This window comes from Zootoca vivipara, chromosome 5, assembly GCF_963506605.1.
Source record: "Zootoca vivipara chromosome 5, rZooViv1.1, whole genome shotgun sequence".
NCBI classification, from domain to species: domain Eukaryota; kingdom Metazoa; phylum Chordata; class Lepidosauria; order Squamata; family Lacertidae; genus Zootoca; species Zootoca vivipara.
Genome location: NC_083280.1, coordinates 69,262,531 through 69,287,323, shown reverse-complemented (window position 1 = coordinate 69,287,323; position 24,793 = coordinate 69,262,531). Strand labels below are relative to the sequence as shown.

Genomic DNA, 24,793 nt, shown 5'->3' with positions numbered 1-24,793 from the left:
GAAGGAAGGAAGGTAGGTAGGTAGGTAGGTAGGTGTGGTCAGTCTTTCCAGGACATTTCCCACCGGGTGCTGTCTTGGATCCTCAAATTTTTAACTAAAGGTAGTTTTGGAACACTGACTCCTTTGACGAACGCTAAATGCATATTGTCATTTTGATTTTTATAAAAAAAGAACAAGAAGGCTCCGAGCCGCGGGGCTTTTGTGTGTTTGCCTTGGATCGAAATGTAGCTCGGCCAGCAGGGAGTCATGCCACACTGCATCAGCCTATTTTGAGTCAAGGCATTGGCCACTTAGAATAAAACAAACAAACCCCTACAAGGAAATTAGTCACCCAAAGTCTCAACAGGTGAGGAATGAATGAGTCCTATTCACATGAGCCCTTCCCTTGCCATCCGCCAGGAAGGGTGTTTGTGATACCAGTCAGGCAACAATCCTGATTGTGATGACAGGCAAGCAACACATTTGGATGCATTTCCAGTTACTGCACCTTAAGAAACTGACCGTGTTTGTCCCTAGTATTTGTGCGGTGAGGCTCAGTGCTTTGAATATACAAAGTCTTGAGCAGGCATCCCCAAACTGCGGCCCTCCAGATGTTTTGGCCTACAACTCCCATGATCCCTAGCTAACAGGACCAGTGGTCGGGGAAGATGGGAATTGTAGTCCAAAACATCTGGAGGGCCGAAGTCTGGGGATGCCTGGTCTTGAGGGTCAGCCTTAAGTTAAAAGATCTCAGAGAGTGAGGCTGAAATAGACACTGGAGTTATGGCATAAAATCTAGACATATAAATTCTTTGTTTTAAAGCAATTTTGCAAGAAAAAAAAAAAAGCTCAACAAACTTTTGTGTCCGAATTTTGAAATATGACTGGAGATCTATGGCCAGGTCTCTAGTCAAGGGTGACCAGTCATTCCCATTAATCTCAATGAGTCGGACCATAACACGCACCTAGTTTATTGAGAAGAACAAGAATCCCCACCCCTGGTTTTCCTCCTCTAAATGGCTGGGGGGGGGGGCGATGGAGGGGGAACAAAGGAGGCAGTGGGGGTTGGCGGGGAAGAATGAGCAGCATCCCTTCGCTGCCCCCCGCTTCTCGCTGAACGTGGCGGAGGTGGGGGGAGGCTGATACGGTATGTGAGGTGGGGCTTACCTGCCCCGCCAACATTTTATTCAAGTTGGAAGGAGGAGGGAGGGAAGGAAGGGGTGAGAGAGAGAGAGGAAGAGAGAGGGAAGGAAGGAGGAAAGAAATGAGGGAAGGAAGGGGGGAGAGAGAGGCAGGGGGGAGAGAGAGAGAGAGAGAGAGAGAGAGAAAGAAAGAAAGAAAGAAAGAGAGGTGGGAAGGAAGGATGGAAGGAAGGAAGGATGGAAGCTCCCTTCCATCTCTCCTCTCACCTTGCTCGTCGTCACGGAAGCAGCCCGAGAGCCGGTTTCCTGCTGTGCGCGGCTGTGGCTCTTGCACGGGCTCTGGCTCTTACAGGGCTCTGGTTCTGGCTCTTCGCATGGGCTCTGGCTCTGGCACGGGGCTCTGGCTCTGGCATTTGCTCCATAACATGCAGTAACTTTTCCCCTTCCATTTTAGGAGGGAAAAGGTGCGTGTTATGGTCCAAAAATACGGTAGACAACATCAAAGTCTGCCATTCCTTTTTATGGTTCCTTTTCTTTAAAGCAGACTTGAACTGACCAGCCCAGACACTTTAATGATTATTTGTATTGTGTTTTTTTGGGGGGGGGGTGTTTTGCATTTTATTGCTGTAGAGGGCCCTAATATGGCAGTACAGAAATACTTTTAAAGGCATGAATGACCCTCCTTTATAAAGTATATCTGCTTTACAGCACTCAGAATCCTGAATGCAGTGGGGTATTTCAGAGCAAACTGGCAATGCTAAAACAATGCCTGCGTGTAAGTGAGTTTCAAACATCCACCTTCTTGGGTCTTTCCCACGTTTTTCAAGCCGTATGAGAATGGCTCAGTTGTACCTGAGTGTTGCAATTCACAGAAACTTTTAAATGATTGCAGGGTTTGCGAGTTTCTCCCACCCCCGAAAAAGTTGTTAAATATCAGTGTGATTGTTGCAGTTCATTTAGCGAATTTGTGGGACTGAGGTAGGTTAACAGTTGGGCAACTGTGGCTGTTCATTTAACGATGGCTTGACATGCAGACATGATTCATCTCAGTGCTGTGAAAAAGTCATCTGCTAAGTACTACAGTTAAAAGCACCGGAGCAAACTAGGCTTTTATTTCTCATCAGTTGGCAACCCTAGAATTACAAAGGATAAGCAGGACAACCCACCACCTCCAAGCCTTCACTTGCAGGTGGGAAGTTGACAGAAAAGTGCACAGGCACCAACTCCTGGGGAGGGGGAGGTCCCGTCACCCCCCCCCCAATATTTGAGAGGGCCAAGGGCTCCCAAAGTTGATGGGCATTGCTGCTGCATCTTGTGATCAATTATGTGGGGTGGGGCTTACCTGTGTCGTCTCCCCCCGCCCCAATATTTTATTCAAGTTGGCACCCTGGCAAAGTGTATGGGTGTGTATTGTTGACAAGGCTTGCAAAGTTCGTTTGCTTTGCTGAATATTTGTGCCTACCGATTTACCCTCAAGCCAGTGGACGATTGCACCTGCACAGATTCACAGGTGATTTCAGCAGTGCAGGGGAAGTGCTTCACTCCATGCAGACAATATCGGGTTCATTCCCTGGCATCTTGAGGGAAAGCTAGGCAATGTCCCTGCCTCAAACCCCAGAGAATGGCTGATGATTGGTGGACATGTAGGGCACTTCCATATGACCTGTTCATTGAGCAGTCATCCTGATTGGATTATCTTACATCAAAGCAAGGGCTATCTCACACTTTCCAGGGCAATTGCCCATCACTTTCCTTGTCACAGATGGGTTTGTTCTGGATAACGGCCCAATCAACTATAGTTGTGCAACCTGAATTTGCTGGCCTGTAATTGATTCTTGCCTGAAAATAGCAACAGTCTGGAAGCTGTTTTACTTAGCTAGGATGGGCTCTGACTCGGTAAAAGAGCAGTTACCTGTGTTCCTATGCATGGGCTTTGTGTGGACTCCAAATCAATGCTGGCTTGCAAAAAGTAAGTAAAAACTAATTCTACTGTTGTTGTTTAGTCGTTTAGTCGTGTCCGACTCTTCGTGACCCCATGGACCATAGCACGCCAGGCACTCCTGTCTTGCACTGTAACTGTATTCAAATCACCTGAAATATGGGAGGGGGTGCAGCTTCTACTGGCTTGTTTTCCTTTTCAGTGTAAGAAAGTAGAAAGGTTCCTTAAAGAAACCATGGGAGTGGCTCTGAAGTTCCAAAAAAGTAGTTCCCCCAACTTGGGGGTGGGGTGTACAGTATTGCAGTTCCAGCATGCGTAACTCAAAGTATTCCATTCATTGGGGATTGTGAGGCAGAATATATAAACTCAGGGCTATTTGCAGTTGTTCATCTTTCCAGCAGCAAGTGTATGTGAACGAAGGTTTTTTCAATGAATCCGGGGACACTTTTCAATTTCCTACTAAATAGATGGATTTTGCCAGTCCTGGGGACTGTCCCCAGGAAGCGGGGACGTCTGGTAACCTTAATGTGAACACTGGCTCTTGTGAGATGGAGGTTATTTCAGAGAGATTTTCTCAATATCCAGGAGGATGACTGGGGACCCTCGAGGGGTGAACCAAGGACATCATGCTGCTGCTTCCGTTTCTGCTGCTCTCCTTTACCCCAGTAGTCCAGGACCTCCTCAGCCAATGATACTCCCCCCCCCCCAAAGCCAATGTTCCTACTCCCACTTCCATACTAAGGTAAAAGGTAAAGGGACCCCTGACCATTAGGTCCAGTCGTGACCGACTCTGGGGTTGCGGCGCTCATCTCGCGTTTTTGGCCGAGGGAGCCGGCGTACAGCTTCCAGGTCATGTGGCCAGCATGACAAAGCCGCTTCTGGCGAACCAGAGCAGCACACGGAAACACTGTTTACCTTCCCGCTGTAGCGGTCCCTATTTATCTACTTGCACTTTGATCTGCTTTTGAACTCCTAGGTTGGCAGGAGCTGGGACTGAGCAACGGGAGCTCACCCCGTTGCAGGGATTCAAACCGCCGACCTTCTGATTGGCAAGCCCTAGGCTCTGTGGTTTAACCCACAGCGCCACCTGCGCTATAGTAGCTGGCATCAAAAGGGAGAACGTCTGTCCTCCGTCCCCAGTTCCCATAACTTCTGTCTCGTTGCTTCTTCATTCTCCATCTCCAGCTGAGCCTGCCAATCCATGCCCAGTTCTCCATGGGTCATCGGACTCATGCTAGATTCCACCATAGCAATGCCAACAAAACATAACACCACAGTCCTTGGGGAAATCAGTGGGACTGATAAGAATTTGTGTGTGTGTGTGTGTGTGTGTGTGTGTGTGTGTGTGTGTGTGTGCAGGCAGGCAAGGAGGTCAAGCCAGGCCTTTCCCAAAGCGTTCCATTTCTCCTGCCCTAGTTTGAACTCTTCTCATGCCAACCACCAGTGTTGCAATGGAAAGATGGAACTACATTACAATCCCATAAGGCTTTCTTTATTGGAGTCCCACAGTGAAGAAAGCAATTCTATGATTGTAGAGTTAACCCAGTAGTGATGTTGATGAGTCGATGAGTTCAGAAGATTGCAGGTCTTCCTATTGCAACACTGGTGGATGAAATTAGTCAGGGAAGAGTGAGCTGAATGCTTTGGAAGAGATCTGGGCTGTCCCTAAGTATATACACGCATGGACACACACATAGAGAGAGACAAACAGACAGAAATGACAGTGAAATCTGTTTCTTATTGGGGCAGGGGGTGGAAGGCTGTGACACACGTATTAAATCCTTTGTACACCGCCTACCTTTAGAAATCCCAGAGTAGTTAAAAACAATCTAAAAAATCAGTAACAATCAAACCAGAAAATATTCAGAGTCCACAGTAGATAACATACATGCTAAAAGCTAGGCAGAACAAATGCCTACCCGTTTCGATATGTGCAAATGTAGAATTGCCCCATTAACAGCACTAAGGTTGATTTAAAAAGAACACTCTTCCAAGCTTGTTTCTATGGGGTAGGTGGGTGGAGGGGAATCAGGTACCAATAGTGGAGATAGAGCGTTGACTTGATGAGAAAGGGGGAGGACCAAACCTTCACTCAGAGCCACAGAGTTCCTTGGGTGGCATTGGGCAAATCATGCTCTCTCAGCATCACCACTTCCTAGGGTTGTTAACGAGGTACAAAGCTAAACGGCTGCTTCTAGCTCCTTGGAAGAAAGGTTGGATACAAATGAGTTCAATTTATAAGCTGTACTGTACTTCCAAGCTTCATCTTGTATCTAGACATGAAATCTAGATGGAGCCTCCACATACTGGGGCAGTATACCTCTAGGCATGCCAGATGCTAGGGAGGGACAAACATCTAGTGAAGACCATCTCCTTCATGCCCTGCTTGTGAGGACTTAGAGGCCACTTGATGGGAAGAGCATGGATGAAATAGGGGCTTCCCATGCCAGCACTGATCAAGCAGAGACTTCTTTGACATTGACCATGGAGCATTGATTGCATGCTCTCAGGCTTGCATGGGAGAAATTGTCTTTTGTGGAAGTGATAGGGAACCAGTATGGCCCTCTAGGTGCCCTCTAGGTGGACCACTTGACCATTGACCCTGCTGTCTGGGGCTGATGGGAACCAGAGTTCCCCATCCCTGGAATGAATGGACCACTGGTCTAAGCTGGTATGTTACATTACAGTGAGAGATCTACTGGCTGTGCTGCCCAGGGCTGATGGGAGTTGTAGCAGAAAACCTATGGAAGGCATGGGCGTAAGCAGGGGGGGGCCAGGAGGGGGCAATTGCCCCCCTAGAAGCAGGGCTGCTGGCCAGCCTGCCCCGCTGCCCGCCCGGCGCCGTCTCCCTTCTCCCTGGCTGGCTGTGGGGCGGGCGGAGGAAAAGCCAGGCAACCGCTTTGTGCAGCTCTGGGGCTTTCCCTCCACCTGCCCCGGCGATTGCAGAGGGGGAGGAGGGGATCGGAGCAGCCCGATTTCGGGCTGATCCTGGCTCCCCCTCGCCCCTGCCAATCGCGGAGGGGGAGGAGGGAGTTGGAGCAGCCCGATTTCGGGCTGATCTTGGCTCCCCCTGGCCCCTGCCGATCGCGGAGGGGGAGGAGGGAGTCGGAGCAGCCCGATTTCGGGCTGATCCTGGCTCCCCCTGGCCCCTGCCGATCGCGGAGGGGGAGGAGGGAGTCGGAGCAGCCCGATTTTGGGCTGATCCTGGCTCCCCCTGGCCCCTGCCGATCGCGGAGGGGGAGGAGGGAGTCGGAGCAGCCCGATTTTGGGCTGATCCTGGCTCCCCCTGGCCCCTGCCGATCGCGGAGGGGGAGGAGGGAGTCGGAGCAGCCCGATTTCGGGCTGATCCTGGCTCCCCCTGGCCCCTGCCGATCGCGGAGGGGGAGGAGGGAGTCGGAGCAGCCCGATTTTGGGCTGATCCTGGCTCCCCCTGGCCCCTGCCGATCGCGGAGGGGGAGGAGGGAGTCGGAGCAGCCCGATTTTGGGCTGATCCTGGCTCCCCCTGGCCCCTGCCGATCGTGGAGGGGGAGGAGGGAGTCGGAGCAGCCCGATTTCGGGCTGATCCTGGCTCCCCCTGGCCCCTGCCGATTGCGGAGGGGGAAGAGGGAGTCGGAGCAGCCCGATTTCGGGCTGATCCTGGCGCCCCCTCGCCCCTGCCGATCGCGGAGGGGGAGGAGGGAGTCGGAGCAGCCCGATTTCGGGCTGATCCTGGCGCCCCCTCGCCCCTGCCGATCGCGGAGGGGGAGGAGGGAGTCGGAGCAGCCCGAAATCGGGCTGATCCTGGCGCCCCCTCGCCCCTGCCGATCGCGGAGGGGGAGGAGGGAGTCGGAGCAGCCCGAAATCGGGCTGATCCTGGCGCCCCCTCGCCCCTGCCGATCGCGGAGGGGGAGGAGGGAGTCGGAGCAGCCCGAAATCGGGCTGCTCCGATCCCCTCCTCCCCCTCCGCGATCGCCGGGGCAGGAGGAGGGAAAGCTGGCAAGGGAGAAGGGAGCTTTCCTTGCCCCACTGTGGCCCCTCCCCCGCCCCTTGCCCCCCTTGCCCCCCCTGAATTTCATCCTGGCTACGCCCCTGATGGAAGGACCAAGGTCAGCAAAGGCTGCCTTATAACAAGGCCATTGCTGGCTTTAAAAGGTAGCCAGTGTACTTCTCCCTTGCTTGCTGTTCCAGAATAACCAAGACAGGGCCATACCATGCTGATTTTTCCAAAAATACCACAGACTCCAGGCTGTAGAAATGTGAGGAACTCTTCTGACAAACATTTTTCTCCAGTGATGCTTCAAGTTCCTTTTAGTCTGCAATAGAGGACGTTTTAATATGTTAAGAGTCTGATAAACCGCAGAAGAGAGCCTTTTGAAACAATTTATTGTGTTTTCCAGCCAATGAAGAGTTTACAGATCTGGAAAGTGCAAAATCCAATTTACCATATTTACTTGAGTCTAATGCACCATTGAATCTAACGCACACCTCAATTTTCAGAACCTTGAAACCAAAAATAAGTATTTGCTGGCAAATGTAAATGCGCCATCGAATCTAATGCGCACCTCAATTTTCAGAACCTTGAAACCAAAAATAAGCATTTGCTGGCAAATGTAAATGTGCCATCGAATCTAATGTGCACCTTTATTTTTGCAACGTAATTTGGCCGAAAAAGGCGAGCATTAGAGTCGAGTAAATACGGTAAGCACCACTTATAAAAAAACATGCTGCAAGTGTAATTGCTGGGTGTTTTTTTTATGGCGATGACAATAATGAAGGAGAAGAGACAAGTGATACGTAGATGGCAAAGGAAATGGATTTTCCAGGTCAATCACAGGATGGGTTTTAGTACTTTAATGAGAAATATGCTATTAGCCCGGATTGCAAAATGGAGTCTTCACATACAGAGTGCAGGGACAAACAAGAAGGGGAGCCAGTCGCCTTCAGGCCCTGCTTCAGAGCATCCTATCAGACAAGAGATAAAAGTTGGACTGCTAGTTGGACCATGGCTAGGCAATTCATACATAATCTTGTGGAATCCCAAAGTGCAATGCTAAAGAGGCACAATCGGTGACTGATCATGCTGCGGGCTGCACCCAGCAGCAGACTCAAATGCTTTATGTGCTGGGCCACTGCGGCAACGATCGCAGATTGCAGATCAGTCCTGTGCAGGTGCTCAGAAGTAAGTTCCAGGCGAATTCAGTGGGGCTGGCTCCCCATCAGGACTGCTGGGAATTGAAAGAGGGATGGAGGCCAAATGCAGCCTGCTCTGGCCCTCAGGAGTCTCTCCAGGCCACACCCCCTCTCACAGGCCACACCCACCTTGAGGTGTTTTCTCCTAGCTGGAAGGCGTTCTTGAACTCTGACACTGCTTCTTGCATGCCTGGATGGACAATGGAGAGCAGTGCTTATGTCAAGACCAGCTGTGCAAAGGTAATATTTGCATTCCTTCATCCACCCATGCAGGCCTCTGGCCCTGCCCACCACAGGCTTGTGTAGTCCCCAGGAGGTTCAGTTGCCCGAAGGGAATGTGGACCTGGGGCTGGAAATGTTCCCATCTCCCCTGAATGAGACGAGCACACCTCAAGAAATTGAGTAGAATCATAGAATTGACAGGGACCCTGAGGATGTACAGCTGTCCTTTAAGGGAATCGAACCTGTGACCTTGGTGTTATCAGCACCACGCTCTAGCCAGCTGAGCTATCCACAAGTAGCATCCATAACTGTGCCTGATCCGCTCCTCCTATCACTGAATTTGGCTCTCCTGGCTCCCACACTGGAGGACTGCATTTCACATTTGGCTTTATCAGCGGAGCTTTGTGCCGTTTCCCGGGCAACAGCGTGCAAAGGGAACACCAGGAATGCGCAGGCGGCAGGCCTGAAGCTGTCTCCTGACCTGCTCCCTGCAGGCCCCAACGCAACCGCTGCTCCAAATGGAATTTGTTCCCGCGGCACTTTATAGACATAGTGTTCCCCTCCCGGCAGCGCTTGCATGGCACAGAGGCAGCGTGACGACAATGGCAGCTGAGCCGGCTGCCCATTTTATAACAAGGGCTTGTTTATTTCTCCACTGGGGACACATGCGCGGAGCAGGGAACAAGGGTGGGGCTGTTCCCACAGCTTTCTGAGAAAAGGGTGAGCTAATGTGTCCTCGCCAGAGAGAGGCACAAAACAAAAACAGCAGCAGCAGCAGCAACACATGCAGCAATGAAGATTAGCAAGGAGAGAAGCGGAGCTGGCAGGGAAACAGCAGCAGAGAAAGAAATGCAGGGACCAAGACCAGTAATGGAGAAGGGAGGCACAGGCCCATTTATTGGGGAGGTAGCCCAAACTGGGCTAATGCAGCTCCTGTTTGTCTCTTGATCCGACTCTCATCCGAGAATTGGAAGGTACCCCAAGGGTCATCTATTCCGATCCCCTGCAATGCAGGTATCTCAGCTACAGCATCCATGGCAGATGTCCCTCCAACCTTTGCTTAAAAAAAACCCACTTTCTGAAGGAGACCATTCCACTGCTGAACAGCTTTTGCCACCAGGAAGTTATTCCTGAGGTTTACTGATACCGGTAGTTGGCCTCTCCTTTCTTGTAACTTGAAGCCTCCAGAGTAGCAGAAAACAATTGGTTTATACAACTGGGATCTAGATCATGGTGTGTGATGATGGCACATACGTGTGACAATTCTGACACTTCTGATGTGTGACAATGCATGACCATTACTTGATGGCGTGTTTGTGTCAATGAACATAACTAGGTGCAATGCCACGGGTATAACTTCTTCTTTTTTATGGAATCAATTCAAACATGCAGACAACAGTCATCAGAGAGACACTGGGTCACAGCCAATCACACTGCAGCACCGTGGTGTGTTTTAGATGAGTGAATGGACTATCACTAATTTAAAATCACACAAAGAACTTGAGCATTGCCTCAAATGAAATGCTCTTCAGTGGATGTTCATACATTCAGCTGACACAATACAGTATTCTAGTACAGGGGAGAGCAGTTATATCTGTGCAATGCCTGAATCAACTTTCTGTGATTTCTACGTAAATAACAGTCAAGATTTATAACAATGGTAGGACATATTCAGGAAATATGGCAGGACATGTCAGCAGTATGCTGATGACACACAGCTCTGCTAAAGGTGTGGCAGTGGATTGCTGGCGGACCGTTGTCTTGCCCCGGTAATGGACTAGATGAGAGCCAACAAACTGCAGCTCAATCCAGATTAAGACTGAGACACTGTTAGTGGGCGACTCCCAGGAGGGAGACTGTCTGCTTTTAAAGGGGTTACACTCCCTCTTAAGGAGCAGGTGTGTAGCTTGGAGATGCTCCCGAACCCATTGCTGTCACTTGAGGCCCAGGTGGCCTCGGTGGCATGGAATGCCTTCCGTCAGCTTCAATTGGTGGCCCAGGTGCACTCCTATCCGGACAGGGGTAGTCTAACTTCTGTGGCCTATGCTCTGGTAACCTCTAGGTTAGATTACTGCAATGTGTTAGAGGTGGGGCTGCCTTTGAAGATGGCTGAGAAACTTCATCTGGTGCAAAATTCACAAGGCCAAGACGAGTGGAGCATATAATACCAATCTTGGCCCAACTGCACTGACTGCCGATTAGTTTCCAGGCTCAAATCAGAGCGCTGGTGATGACATGTAAAGCCTTACGTGGCTCAGGGTCACCTCCCTAACTTAAGGATCATCTCTTCCCATACAAACCCACCCAGACTCTGTGCTCATCGTCTGAGGCCCTTCTCTCTGTCCTTCCTCCCAAGGAGGTTTGGAGGGTGGCAACACAAGAACGGGACTTTTCTGTGGTGGCTCCCTGTTCGTGGAATGCTGGCTTGCTTGATGCAATCATTACATGACTTTAGATTCCAGGGAAAAATATTCCTCTTTACCTGTGGCCTACCTATGGCCATAAAACAATCTATGGGCTTTAAATAGGGTGGGGACTGTTGTTATTATTATTCCCTGTTATTTTTTTTATTTTTTTTATTATGCTATGTAAATTGTTTTTTTAATGTTGTGCACCACCCTTGCTTGATTTGCGAGCTATCAGGGAGTAAATTTTTTCACAGGGCAGCCTTGCGACCAGAGAATCTTGCGGCAGCTTAAGAATTAATACATTTATTGGAGAATAAATTTTCATATTTACATTGTCTGATGCAGGAAGTGAAATCTTAGTAGGCAGGTCTACGAGGAGGAAATTGGAAGTTGAATGGCAATGATGCGCAAAAATCTGTGATAATTAGAGCTTAATTATATGCTAAATAGGCATGCCTTTAACCTTTTACAGCCGCAGGTGATTGTTAAAATGATAAGAGTCATCACCTCTAATGGGACAGGAAACCTTGCCCAAGCAACAGTCATAAGATATCCTGGGTAAGCCATCACGCATGTAGCGCGGTGGCATTAAACTTCAGCTGTTTCCCTTGTATTTTCCCTTTGAAGTTATTTTGTTACTGAACGGTCAGTTACAGGACATCCTAGGAGGTTAAAATGTCCGCTCACTGGTTTATGAATATTGCTGTTTCTGACGTCAGTTGTATTCTTTTGCATGGAACTCCCCTGCCTATCCTTTGTAGAAGGCAGAAGAGCATCTTTGGCAGATGATGGCATTAATCATTTTGGAAGAGGGTCAGGTGAATGTTGTTGCAGATGGCATTCCTGTTACAGGAAGGCTTTTTTATGTGGCATCCACCACCACCCCGCCCCCGCACAGAAAGCATTTCTGGACATAACATTCAGTTCACATGCAAATCACTGCTGGTGGTGACTGCACACACGTGCGATTCATTGCAGGCGCCCACACTGAGAAGTTACAACCAACCGCCACAACTTCCCAGTCAAGGAATTGCAACTGTGGATGCGCATCATAATCTACATGCCTTCTCCTCCACTGCGGTGTTTTCTGAGAAGACAAAGCATAATTTGTGGAGCAGTCCTATCTCTTAATTATATAATGAGTAATAAATCTTAAGGAAGCTTGCTGGGCATGCCTTTGATAGATCCGCTACTAGTCTGGTGATGATGCATAGCAGCCCTTTTTTCTGTGGTGCAGCCACATTTATGGAACCCCACGTTTATGGAATTCCTTCTTGGAAGAACCCCTCTGGGCTTACAAAGTTTAGTTAATTAAATGCTGCATTTCAGCCAAGACTGCCTTCCAAACCAGCTTAAACTATGCAAAGTTTTCGTTGCCTTTGCAAAGAAGGAACGCTCTTCTGGGAGAACTTTTTTCCTGGTGCAAAAAACAGAGGGAAACCCCCCCCCCCATACTGACTAGGATCACAGCAGGGGGCAAATGGTACAAGCTTGGGAGCCCAGGGCCTCGTTTTTTTTTTAAAGTACACATATTCATGTAGCTGCTAATCGCTTGAATAGGGATCATGTCTAATTTGGCCCAGAGACCTTGGCGAAGCATTGACAGATTTCTCAAGCTAGCATGGAGCCTGGCCGTCAGTTTTCCTTTTGATTGCAATGTTTTGGCTGCCTCACCCCTCCTGTCAAGATACATTGGGGATCCAAGGCAAGGCATAAATCATTTGTATTTTGCAAAGTGGTGTGCTGAGAATTTCCTAGAAAGACCCTGTTGTCAGCCTCCTGATATTTCCACCAACGCCTAGTTGTTGTTGTTGTTTTCTTTCTTTCCTAGTAAATGGAAACATACCATCGAGAATGCCAAGAGTTCTCCGAATGATTTCACAGCCCTGTTTGTGATTCTCAGAATCTGGATAATAAGAAGATCTAGGGCATGTAATACAATCACAGCGCCAGCAGAACGACCTTTGGCTGAGCTGCTGGGGACGGCTATTGGAACGTTTGCCTCTTAATGGCTTCCTGCAAGATAGGGGAGCTGGCCTAGCTTCCGGAGCCCACATTCCCAGCTCTCTGTGGGAAAGCAGTTAGCCAGAAGTTCCCTTTCAAACATGTGAAAATGCCTGCACGGAAAGCACTTGCCGATGGGGCATTATGCCGAATCTACATGTAGGGTTGAACTTGGGACTTTCTGCATGCAAGGCAAATGTTCTGCCGATTGAGCTACTAATGCCCCAACTCCCTTAGTGGTGCAGCAATAAAACTGTGAGCACATTCGCAAAGCTCAGCAGGGTCTGGTATGGTTTCAAATTGGATGGGAGAATGTTGAGTTTCTTGCATTCAAGAGGGTTGGGCTAGAACTAGATGAACCTCAGGATCCCTTCCAGCTCTACAATTCTTTGATTCACTGAGATTGTGTGACAATTGGACATGCACATTTCATCCTCATCTCCTATATGGAATAGCTTTTCAGGTTAGGAATTACTTGACGTTTGTGGTGGTCCTAAGATTCCAGAAGCATGCCCAAATGACACCGACGGGATTAGACTCCTGTGTTGTTGTTTAAAAGATTTATAGCTTGTCCTTCCATTGTAAACGTTGGTCTAAAGCATCGGTAATACAATAGGCAATCCAGAACAAAAAAAGAGTTGAGAGTTCTTAATTATCTACTTTATTGTATCTTTGTCATGGGAGAGGAAAGGGGGTGCCACAGGGGCACCACAATTGATCTTGAATCTGGGCATCCCTGCAGGCAGAACAGAGAAACAATTAACCTCTTTTCCTCATCCCTCCTTCTTGCAATCTTCCAAGCTAGATCAAGGCAATGGGGAAGAAAAGAGGTTGTGGAGAGAAATCTTAAGGTGGATTCTATATGGATGGACCCCAAATGCATAGAATTTGCAGCACATTATGTGCACAATTATCCATGACTGGGTAAGGTGGCCAGGTGGCAACTCTTAAAAGACTCCACAGGCTCCTTTCAATTCACTGCTGACTCAGGAGTTGCAGCTGTGGTAATTGCTCCTTCCACCTCTTTTTTCTCCAGGTCATTTCATCTGCCACCTTTCCCCGCCTGCTGTTCAACCTACCTTCTGCAACAGGAGGGGGAGGGGCAGAAGGAGGAGGGGAGGAATGAGAGGGAGAGGCCACTGCTTCCTTGTTTATCGATTCAAGTGGGGATTTAAAAGTACAGGAGGGAGTGTGTGCCTGTGTACGTTTTGCAAAGAGAGAAATCTCAAGGCTGCAATCTGCCAACCCTGAGTATGGGAATTTTGTCACACATGAAACAGACCATTTTCTTTTGGTTTGGATCTGCGATTTTATAGCAGCAAGATGGGATTCTGTAGTTAGTAGAAGGAACTGCTGAGGTGATCAAACCAGTCTCATTGTTAAGCCTAGCAAGCCTCCTAAGCACCCCTTTTACGTGACTAAAGAGTTGGCTGCGTTGTCATAGAAACAACTAATGGGTGCTTGCTACCAGATGCACAGGGCAGGCCTTCACTCCTCACCTGGCTGGGCCCCACATCTGAGCAACCCTTTACAAAATTAAGCCTCCATCTGGAAGCACTCCATAGTGGAAGCACTCGAAGCACTGTCTCAGGTGCTCAGGCTGACAGGCTCTCCAACAAGATCCCCAGCCTTGCTGTCTCTAAGGCTGCCAGGCAATGCAAGCCCAGGTAATTGAGAGACCCACGTCTGAGGAAGCATGCATGGGATTTTAGCCCACATGGTAGTGCCACATGTGAATACATGGCTTCACAGTTATGTGGTGTGTGTCAGTCAGCTCGAGTGAGAGGTTACGTAAAATCCACTTACACACGCAGGTGGAAGGCAAACAAGCCACGGAGATGCATTGGAACGCTTTATTTAAACACATCCCAATATAGATCCGTGGCTTATGCCAGTGCACAGGACGTTCTCTTAAAATACACATTGATTTTTAGATGTAGCTTTTGGTAGCAATGAAGTCCAGAACGATTATTTACTAGTAAAGCTTCCATTTATCATACCCGGTGTGGCGTCACATTGTGGCTTCATAGTTACGCCAAGCCTGTCAGCATTGTGTACTGCCCTATTCAAAGCTTAAATCTGGCGCAAATAGTCAAGGGAGAAACAGCCCCCTTATATATTGTGATTAGAAAGGTCTGGAGTGGGGCAGCAGCATGGTTTGCCTAATATTTGGTGGGAGTCAGGGGTTGGAGCTTGTGGGTTTCATAAAATCCGCTCTTAAATGTAAGGTGGAGGTGGCACCCATACATCTGATGGAATGGTGATGAAAGTTCAGGAGCAGATTTAAAGGCTGATGTCCCTTTGTGATGGGCCATTTCAGGTTGCAGAAGAGAAGGCGGCATTGACCTAGAATGTATTTAAATGCTGCCGGGTGCAACTAGATATTTTGCGTGGGTGTGAGCCAGACTCTAGTCTCCTTGGTCTTGCTCTGGGTGTTTGCCTGTCAACTTGCTTGTTCCTGTTCTCTCCCTCCCTTTCTTCCTGTCAGTCTGCCAGCTTCCCTAACCATTCCTTGTTCTAACCTTGCTCCATCCTACTTTGGGTGGACTTCTTGGCTTAGAAGCAGTAAACTTTGCCTTCTGATTGACTCTCCTATATGGTAGATCTGCCCTGAGAAACCCATCCATTGCTGGTCCCGATCCTGCTGGGATTCATGCTTTTAGCTCCCTGACACCACCCAGTGCTGACACAGACAAATCACGGTATTTTTTCACAGTTCCTATCTGTTGCAGCCACCCGCAGCACCACTTGGATAGAAGGCTTGTCCTGTGTTAAGGAAACAGTCCTATCAATTAAGCGATCCTGTTCGCCGCACCAAAAAAACAGAGGAAGTACTGTTAAATCTACACTTTGCTTTTTTATAGGCCATTTCCACATGCATATTAAATAATTTCCCCTTTTTAAATACGGTGATTAAGAACAGCCACGTGATTCTCCAATGAAATAGTGTGGGAATTCAGGAAACACCTGAATTGCACTTTTCTGGGGGGTGTTGACATCTCCCCCCACCCGGCTTGGTGGACGACATCCAGCTTTCAGATCACTGGTTGCTTATCCACCCCTGGTATGAATGGTTATTGCTAGAACTGCGTCCTGTTTTGAAGGGGTAGTTATTTGGGAGTGGAAGCTATTTAGGAAGAAATTCAATTGGTCAAATATTTTACCCATCATTCCAATTCCAAATTCTACCGGAAAAATTTGATTGGTGGCTGGCCAGACAGACAGATGGCAATCTGGCTGCTAATTATATACAGTGAGCAAAAATAATAGCAGGTATTCCTCACTAAGGTTCCCCCCCCCAACCTTCCATTAAGCTAAACTTCTCCTGCCTTTTCCTTGTTAGCAGATATTTCAGAGTTACAAAAAGCTGCTCTGGCAAACCTGTTCTGCAGATGGGAAGTATGAGGTTCTGTCTGATTGGTCATTCAGTGCTAGATAACAATGGTTTATGACCCTCCGTTCCGGGACATTAAAATGTGGGTTGTGCAACACGCTACGTCGGTTGCAATGTTAATCTCCACTGGTTGTTTTCCTGCCTCTCCAGCACCTGTAGCAATAACCCTGAAGTTGTAATTAACTCATCGTAGTGGTACCGCTTTTAAGAGGAGAGATGGAGAAATTGAGAGTGCGGAGAGTTGCAGGCAACTGTGTTGGGTGTTGATCTTTTATGGTAGGAATGCTCACTTCTGTGTTTTCATAGGGCTCTTTGTTCTGCAGACAATGAGAATCATAGAATCTGAGAACCATAGAATTGTAGACTTGGAATATGTAGGAGTATGCAGCTGTCCCATATAGGATCGAACCTGCAACCTTAGTGTTATCAGCACCATGCTCTAACCAACTGAGCCACCCTAGATGCCATAGAACTTAAAATGTATTTTTTTTTAAAAAAAGGCCATTTTTCATGTTCTTAAATACCTAGGGTTGCCATATCTCTAACAGAGCTTTTTTTTTTGTAAAAGCTACAAGAATTTTTGAGTTTTGGAGGTTTTTAAAGGCATTTTTGGCACGATTTAACCCCCATTGCCAGTTTTCCAGGACATTTGCCTGGATTTCCGAAAATAATCCAGGATGCCAAATTCCAGGACATGTCCTGGAAAATCAGGATGCATGGCCAGACCGATGTAATCAGAGATCAAAAAGACTTACCGGGGTGGGGGTGGGGATCAGAATTGCAGCAGCAATTTTAGAAGCTGTGCATAGAACAGAAATTGGCGAGTCTCAAGCAACAGGGACTACCACTGAAATGTGGCATTCTAATAGAGCTCTGAAATCTCACGAGGTTTCCTAACCATGGAAAAGCTTTGCTGGTCATACTACAGGCAATGGCTTGGACCCCAAGATGCCGTGAATGAGTGAAAAGGTGCTTTTGCTCAATTCCTCCTTCCTGCTGCGGGACATTTGCTGTACCAGGTAGTGTCTGGAACCTGACAGCGGCTGTGTTGTATGGCAATAGGGTTCATTGGCATCCATTTGTCTTGGGAGAAAATGGAAGAGTGGGAGGTTGCAGCGCCTGCTGTGGCTGTAGAGACCGATATGGGAGAGACATGTTTTGTTGCAGCTGGGGCAGATGAAGGCGTCCAGTTGTTCTGCTGCAGATGCACCATGGCGTTTCTTCTCTCTGCGCTCCTCCCAGCGGTCATTCCTCCTCTGGCCACTGCTATGGATGCACAACCTGTCTGTCTCCAGGCACTGTAGTCATCTGCAAGGAATTCCCACATAGCGACGTTGATGCTGCCAGCCTTCATGTGACGCTTGCAGACAACTTTGTAATGCAGAGTTGGTCTGCCAATGGCTTACTGCAGGGGTTGCCATCCTGGTGCCTGTTGGTGCCTGCGGAGGTCTTCCCTGGCACCCTCTGGGGCCCCTCCGCCTGCTGAAATAAGGCTTCAAAGCCCATATAATAGGCCATGGGTAGGCAAACTAAGGCCTGGTGGTCGGACCCGCCCAATCGTCTTCTAAATCCGGCCCACGGACGATCTGGGAATCAGTGTGTTTTTACATGAGTAGTATGTGTCCATTTATTTAAAATACAATATTTGTGGGACCTGCCTGGCGTTTTTACATGGATAGAATGCATCTCTGGGTTATTTGTGGGGCATAGGAATTCATTCTTTTTTCCCCTCCAAAATATAGTCTGCCCCCCCCCACAAGGTGCGAGGGACTGGCCCCCTGCTGGAAATTTTTGCTGACCTCTGTAATAGGCTGTCGTGTGTGTGTGTGTGTGTGTGTGTGTGTGTGTGTGTGTGTGTGTGGTAGCCACAACAATTTGCAAATGTGCTCATGGACCCCAAAAGATTAGTGAACCTTGGGCTTAAGGCCCATAGCTTGATGAGAGGTCTGTGTGGGCTATGCTATTTGCCTTTTGGCCTGTGGCTCCTCGATGAGGCAATATGAGTGTTGCTTTTAGCTCACCTGCCACTCCTAGGCAGCTGAGCTTGCTCCTGATCTAGTGAGGGGATGTGCTGCCACAAGCCTTCCGAGTGGTGCACCCCACGCCAACCAACTGGGAAATGTGTCAGGGAGTTTGTTCGGATCCATTTCAGGACATGGTCAGATTACTGAACGTGCATGTGCGGGGGACATGGGAGGTCAGCTCCGAAGAAAATAAGGGACATAGTGAACAGGCAGAAGAGGATAAGTTGTTTGCCAGAAAGGCTTGCTTGCACTACTAGCAGGCATAAAAAAACCAAGCCCATCAGCCGCACACGCTGAGCCAAACTAGGGGCTCAGTAAACTTGTCTGGGTTAAGTTGTGTTATTGTTTTTGGAAAGTGAAACGTAGCTCATAAATAACTTAGAACATTTGCCAGAAATCAGGAGATCCCAGAAACCATGCATGCATAAGGGAAAGAAGTCATACCTAAAATATATTTATAAAGGCCGCCCACACCAGAGCATAATTCCAGTTCTGAGCTGGTGGAGGACAGCAACTACCGTAGAGGACTGCTTGTTTACGTGAGTGATAAAAGGAGATATCATGCTGCAACAAATAAATCTTGCTACCTTAATCAGTAAACCTGCCTGAGGGTGCCACGTACCTTAGCACAGTGTTTCCCAACCTTGTGCCTCCAGATGTTTTTGGCCTACAACTCCCATGATCCCTAGCTAGCAGGACCAGTGGTCAGGGAAGATGGGAATTGTAGTCCGAAAACAGCTGGAGGCACAAGGTTGGGAAACACTGCTAGCAGACATGGTTAGCGGATTGTATATGGCTTGGTGGATATCACAGGTTGTGACCACAATCTTATCTCTGTCTCTCAATGGATTGTATTTTATTTTACAACATCACTGCCCCATGTTCCATTCTATATTTTTCTTCTTTCCCCACTATGTCGGTCAGTACAACTCCTCCAAGGTGTAGCTTATTATTTTCTTACTTCCTTTAGACTTTTGTTGATTTGGGCACCTGAAAATTCTAACTAGGGTTCATATGAAATAAAAGAAGAAGAAATTTTGGGATTCTCACTAGAGCAAAATAATTTTACTGGTGGGGTGATGCGAGCATAGGCCAGATGGCAAGAAAGGGAATGTGGTTTGGCAGTGTGCTCGGGGGGGGGGGGGGGATACATATATATTTGGGGAAACAGTAGGGGACAGATGGAGATTTCTTCCAGAAAAACAATCAACACTTTTGATTGCGGATTCCCTGTGTCTTTTGACAGCTGGACAACAGGAAGAAATGAATGCATTGCAGCTTCTCTGACATTGCAGCATCCGAGTCCTTGAAGAAGAAGCACCAGTTGAGTTTCTGCCTGTCACACACAAGCCCTGGCCTGGGTGGGTAGGTAAGTGGGTGACAACACCCCTGTCTGATGACAACCCCACCACTTCACTGATTCTGACACCATCCTGTCACTATTTTAAATGAAAACACCCACGGAAACTCATTTTGCAACTCTCTCGCATCTCCTGGATTTTCTTTGTATTATCATACCTTAAAATCATTAGCTGCAAAGTAGAATTCAATAATAATAATGATAATAACAATTAATAATAATAATAATTTATTATTTATACCCTGTCCATCTGGCTGGGTTTCCCCACCCACTCTGGGCGGCTTCCAACAGAAGATGAAAAGTACATTAAAAGAATAAATTGAGATTCCCAGTTTTGTTTTGTTTTTTTGGGGAGGACAGGATAGAAATAAATACAACAACAACAACAACAACAACAACAACAACAACAACAACAATTATTACCCACAACTGATATTTATGCTTTGTTCTGCTCTGTAACATTATGACTAGCAGTTTCATTTATCTTAAGGGGTTTTAAAACAACATACAGTAAGCCTCTTAAGCCTCTATATCACTTAAGGTGGAACGTAATCAAATCACCACATTTTTCGCAAACACACACACACAGACAGACAGAGACAGGGGACAGGGACACACCAGGAAAAGGAAAAGGACACAAAAAGCCCAGATGGTTCAGGTCAAGGCAGAGTGGATTTTCCACATGCTAAAATAAAGCACAAAACTGATGCATCAGGGTTTTGATGAGCAGAGGTCCCAGGGCAGGCATCTACAACAGGAGCTGGAGCTGTTATGGCTTCTCCCTGGGACCTTAGAGGCATGCAGTTTATGGTGGGAAGAACAGCTGTGGAAGGAGGGGGGGGAGAGAGACCCCTGCAGGATTTCAGAGAGGGCACGTAGCTCATGTCCCACATGGCGAAGATAAGAAATGGAGGGGGTTGTAGGAAATGGCTTAGGAAAACCCAGCAACACAAGGTAAGCTGCAGCTGCAGGAACAGCTCAGGGTGGCTGGGGGGGGGTGGTGGAAAGGAAAACTGCACACAGTCAGCAGATTCAGCTCCTCCCCAGTGAGAAAAGCAAAGGGCTGCCAAACACATTCCTGCTTGCTGAAGGCCCTGGAAGGAGAGGGGGCTCCTCGCAGCTGCTCTCCAAGAAGTTGGCCTGGCTTGGCTCCGTGCGGGAAGGGCAGAGTTAACTCTGCAAGGCGTACATGTGGTTCATATCAACAGAAGGGAACTTGGCACCAGGAGAACTTGGGCTATCAATTTACCCCAGTCTGGATGACGTCCCGCCCCCCCTCGCCCCCCCCCCGCTTTCTGGGTGTTTGCTCACTCAACACACAGGAATCAATACAGTGGCTATAGGTGGATTTCTTTTTTTCTGGGCAGCAATGTTGCCTAAGGAATTTTGGAGAGCTTGGAGAGTGTTTTTTAAAGTCGCCGTTCCACTTCAAAGTGGTCAAGGTGCTATAAATAAGCGTGTTAACCGTATTAAAAACACACAGAAGAGTCAAAAACTGAATACGGCACTTTAAACAGCAGATTAAATGTCAGGGGTCCACTACACCAGGAAAATGCCTTTGGAAAACCCAAATATCCAGCCAGTTTGATATTCCATTGGAAGGATTCCACAATGTAGATGTTGACAGAATAATCATCATGATAATTTTATTTATGCCGTGCCCATCTGGCTGGGTTGCCCCAGCCACTCTGGGTGGCTTCCAACACATATAAAAATATAATAAAATGTCAAACATTAATAATAACAATCTGATCCAATACAAAAAGTCACAATAACTTTAAAATAAACCACTTGTATCAAAACAACAATCCATTATAATGAGAAAGACGCAGGTGGTATTGTGGTCTAAACCACTGAGCCTCTTGGGCTTGCTGATCAGAAGGTTGGTGATTCTCATCCACATGACAGGGTGAGCTTCCGTTGCTTTGTCCCAGCGCCTGCAGTTTGAAAGCATACCAGTGCAAGTAGATAAATAGGTACTGCTGAGGCAGGAAGGTAAATGGTGTTTCCGTGCTCTCTGGTTTCCGTCACGGTGTTCCATTGCACCAGAAGCGTTTAGTCATGCTGGCCACGTGACCCAGAAAGCTGTCTGTGGACAAATGCCAGCTCCCTCGGCCTGAAAGTGAGATGAGTGCTGCACCCCATAGTCGCCTTTGACTGGACTTAACCGTCCAGGGTTAACCTTTTACCTTTTTACCATTATAATCTAATAGTAAGCAGTAAAATTAAATATCAGCATATAGTAATTAAACCATTTACACTTATTACAATAAACAATTACAATCAATAAAAATAATGGCAACTCACAATGCACAAAATACCACAAAAATTACAAGGACATCATCCTGCCAGTGGCCAAACCATTTTTTAGCCAACAGGAACACCCTAACAGGCGGATGTGGTCCTCTTGACCCTGGTCTCATTCTCTAGTCTGAACGCAAACTATGGTTTGCGGTTCAGTCATCATAATAAACCATAGTTTTTGCTGTGGGAAAAATGTGAGCTGTTGCGGGGCAGGAGATACAGGGTGCTTTTCTCATTGCTATTCCTCGAGCTACAATTCCCAGTATGCCCAGCAAACTACAGTTCCCAGCATTCTTTGGTGTGTCGGGATGTGCTTTAAATGGATGGCATGTACCGTAAGTAGCCCAAACATCTTGTGGTCTAGAGAGGGAACTTCTGAGTTTACGCTGAATGCCAAGACAGACACTCTCCTTTAACCGAGTGTGCATGGGCAGAAATGACAACATTGCTACCCAGTCACACCAAGCTGGATTGATTCCTGCATTGCAAGCGGTTGGACTAGATGACCCGTGGAGCCCCTTCCAACTCTAAAATTCTATGATTCTTTGTTGTTTTCACTGGGTACGTCTCATGCCCAGCTCTCCTCCTATACTTCCACCCCTGCTATAATGCAATAAAACGTTTGTGCAATCCTAGGCCCTTTAGCACCATATAATGTACTGTGCTAAACATTTGGGGAGGGTAAAAAAAAGCTGACTAGTATGAGCACCCCAGACATGACTCTTGTTCCAGGCGGAGTAGCAGCACTCCTCTTTGGGGCTGGAGATACGCTGCAACAATTTGTTGTGGGTCCCCGCTCCCCTTATCACCACTAGCCAATTATATTCTATGTCAGATTTTTATCATAGCCAGATTATGGTGTGGCGTTTCTCCACACCAGGTCAGGTTTAGATTATTTCATGGACCTCTCTACCCCAGGCCTCGCCTGGTTTCTTCCTTTCTGCTCCTATCTTAATACATCTCCCGCTGAGTTTCAGCCAACAAGGAAGTTGCATCTTACTTCAAGGCAACTATATTTCCTCTCTTAACAAAGGCAGGCTAGGAGTCTGCTTCTCCTCCACCCATCCAGGCCCAGGCAAAGCAAGGGACGGGGTCCTAAGGCGATTTCCTGATGAGTGTCAGCTGTCACACTGCGTCGCACATTTGGTAAAGATCTGAAGGGCCTGGCGATGAGCGACTGGCCGTAATAACGCCACACGGAAGAGAGAGAGATTTAGGGCTGGCCCAAGACGTCGAGTGGAAATCAAAATGGCACTCCTTGTCACAAATTAAAATTGTGGTCACAAATTAAAATTGGGGATGGCCACAAGAGGACTTGCCCTGCCCCAGAACCATCCATAAAAAGCAGGAGGGTGACAGGGCAGCAGAGGTAGGTCCTGAGGCTCTGAAACGAGTTGTTAAAGTATCTATTGACTTGGCCCTTGCTTGTTATTTTTTTTGACTGAACTCGCCGCTGGAAGGAGGGGAGGATTTTTCAAAAGAAGGCTATGAGCCAGTGTTGGTTAAAATGGGGGCAAACTACTTTATTTGTACTCATCTTCCTTTAAAATTGGGTTCCCAAGATCAGTCATTATTTATTAAATTTTTTATTGCTTTCATATCCCACCTTTCATTCAAGAAGCTCAAGGTGACATACAGAGTTGTCCTTCTCCCCATTTTATCCTCACAAGAACCCTGTGAGGCAGGTTATGCTAAGACGATAACACACTGGCTAGTTTTTGCTTTATAAAACGCTCCGCATAAAACATTAAGTGTGGCTGTCTTGTTCCATTTTCCTCTCTCTTTTCTAGCAAGGCTCCTGTGCTGCTGTTGTTGTCGCACGTCTGTGCATGATTTTCTTGGGTTGCAGAAATATGTGCATTGACTCTATTTTCAGGTCGTAAAGTCTCTTCTACAAATCATTAATATTGTGCACAGTATCAGGCTGTGTAGGCAGAAAATTAAACAAGGGAGCTTGCCACCCACTCACTGCACACCTTAAAGTGGAGCATCACCTGATGAATTTCTGCCTGGCACATGCCAGTTAAAGGCACAGCAACCTTGCCAGCAAAGAAAGTATCAACTCTTTATCAGCTTGAAAGCATACTTCCCTGTCAGCATAACTGGTGCAAAAAATAAGAGGAAAAAGATAATCTGAACCACTTTCCTTTTGGGGGAGAAGGGAGAAGTAAATACCAGCCACCCTTGTAACAACTGTAGGTAGAATTGCTGTTTTCAATGCTAATTTTCCATCCCTTAATTGAATGAATTGCTGCCAAGGACACCCACTCTGTTTACATTCCATCTGCTTCTCCTGTTTTTCAGTAACAGCTTGGTGCAACAGCCTGCAGCTTCAGTTCCAGGCAGCTGGGGAATAGACACTCTCACTCTTTCTCATCATCCCATCGCTTGTACTTAAACATCTTTATTAATGGCTTGAAGGAGGTGAGTAAACAGCACGTGATGTTCTCAGCACCAGGTAAAGACCAATATATTTTACTTCCAGCTGTCTATCGGCTACATATTATAGATGGAAGTTGCAGACCAAGGGAATCTGTAAATCACCCAGGAGAGGCAGTTTCAGGAGGAGATGATCACACCAGGGGCAGATTTTGGCAATATGGCACCCTGAGCAAGGGTAAAAATCCCACCCAAAAATTATTTTCACAATAATTCCTTTTGGTACAGCTGCTTTTTTATGGATCTTCTCTGCAGGTACCCATATAAATATAGGTATTGTTGTTATTACTAATACTCCCTGGGCTCTGCACCCTGTGTGTGTGTGGGGGGGGACGACCCACACTCCCCTAAATTGGGCACTGGTGACAAGTAAATTTGCATGGGCTTGTTTTTGCGAGGAAAGGCCTGC

At 47.5% G+C, this 24,793-nt stretch overlaps 1 long non-coding RNA gene across 1 annotated transcript in view; it reads left to right on the top strand.

The window, feature by feature from the left end:
• Window positions 1-24,680, top strand: part of LOC118096248 (uncharacterized) — a 32,677-nt gene extending 7,997 nt beyond the window's left edge. Inside the window, exons 3-4 of the long non-coding RNA XR_004693887.2 lie at window positions 19,528-19,650; window positions 24,250-24,680. This is a non-coding gene — a long non-coding RNA (uncharacterized LOC118096248). The remainder of the gene's footprint in view (window positions 1-19,527; window positions 19,651-24,249) is intronic.
• The last annotated feature ends 113 nt before the right edge of the window (window positions 24,681-24,793 follow it).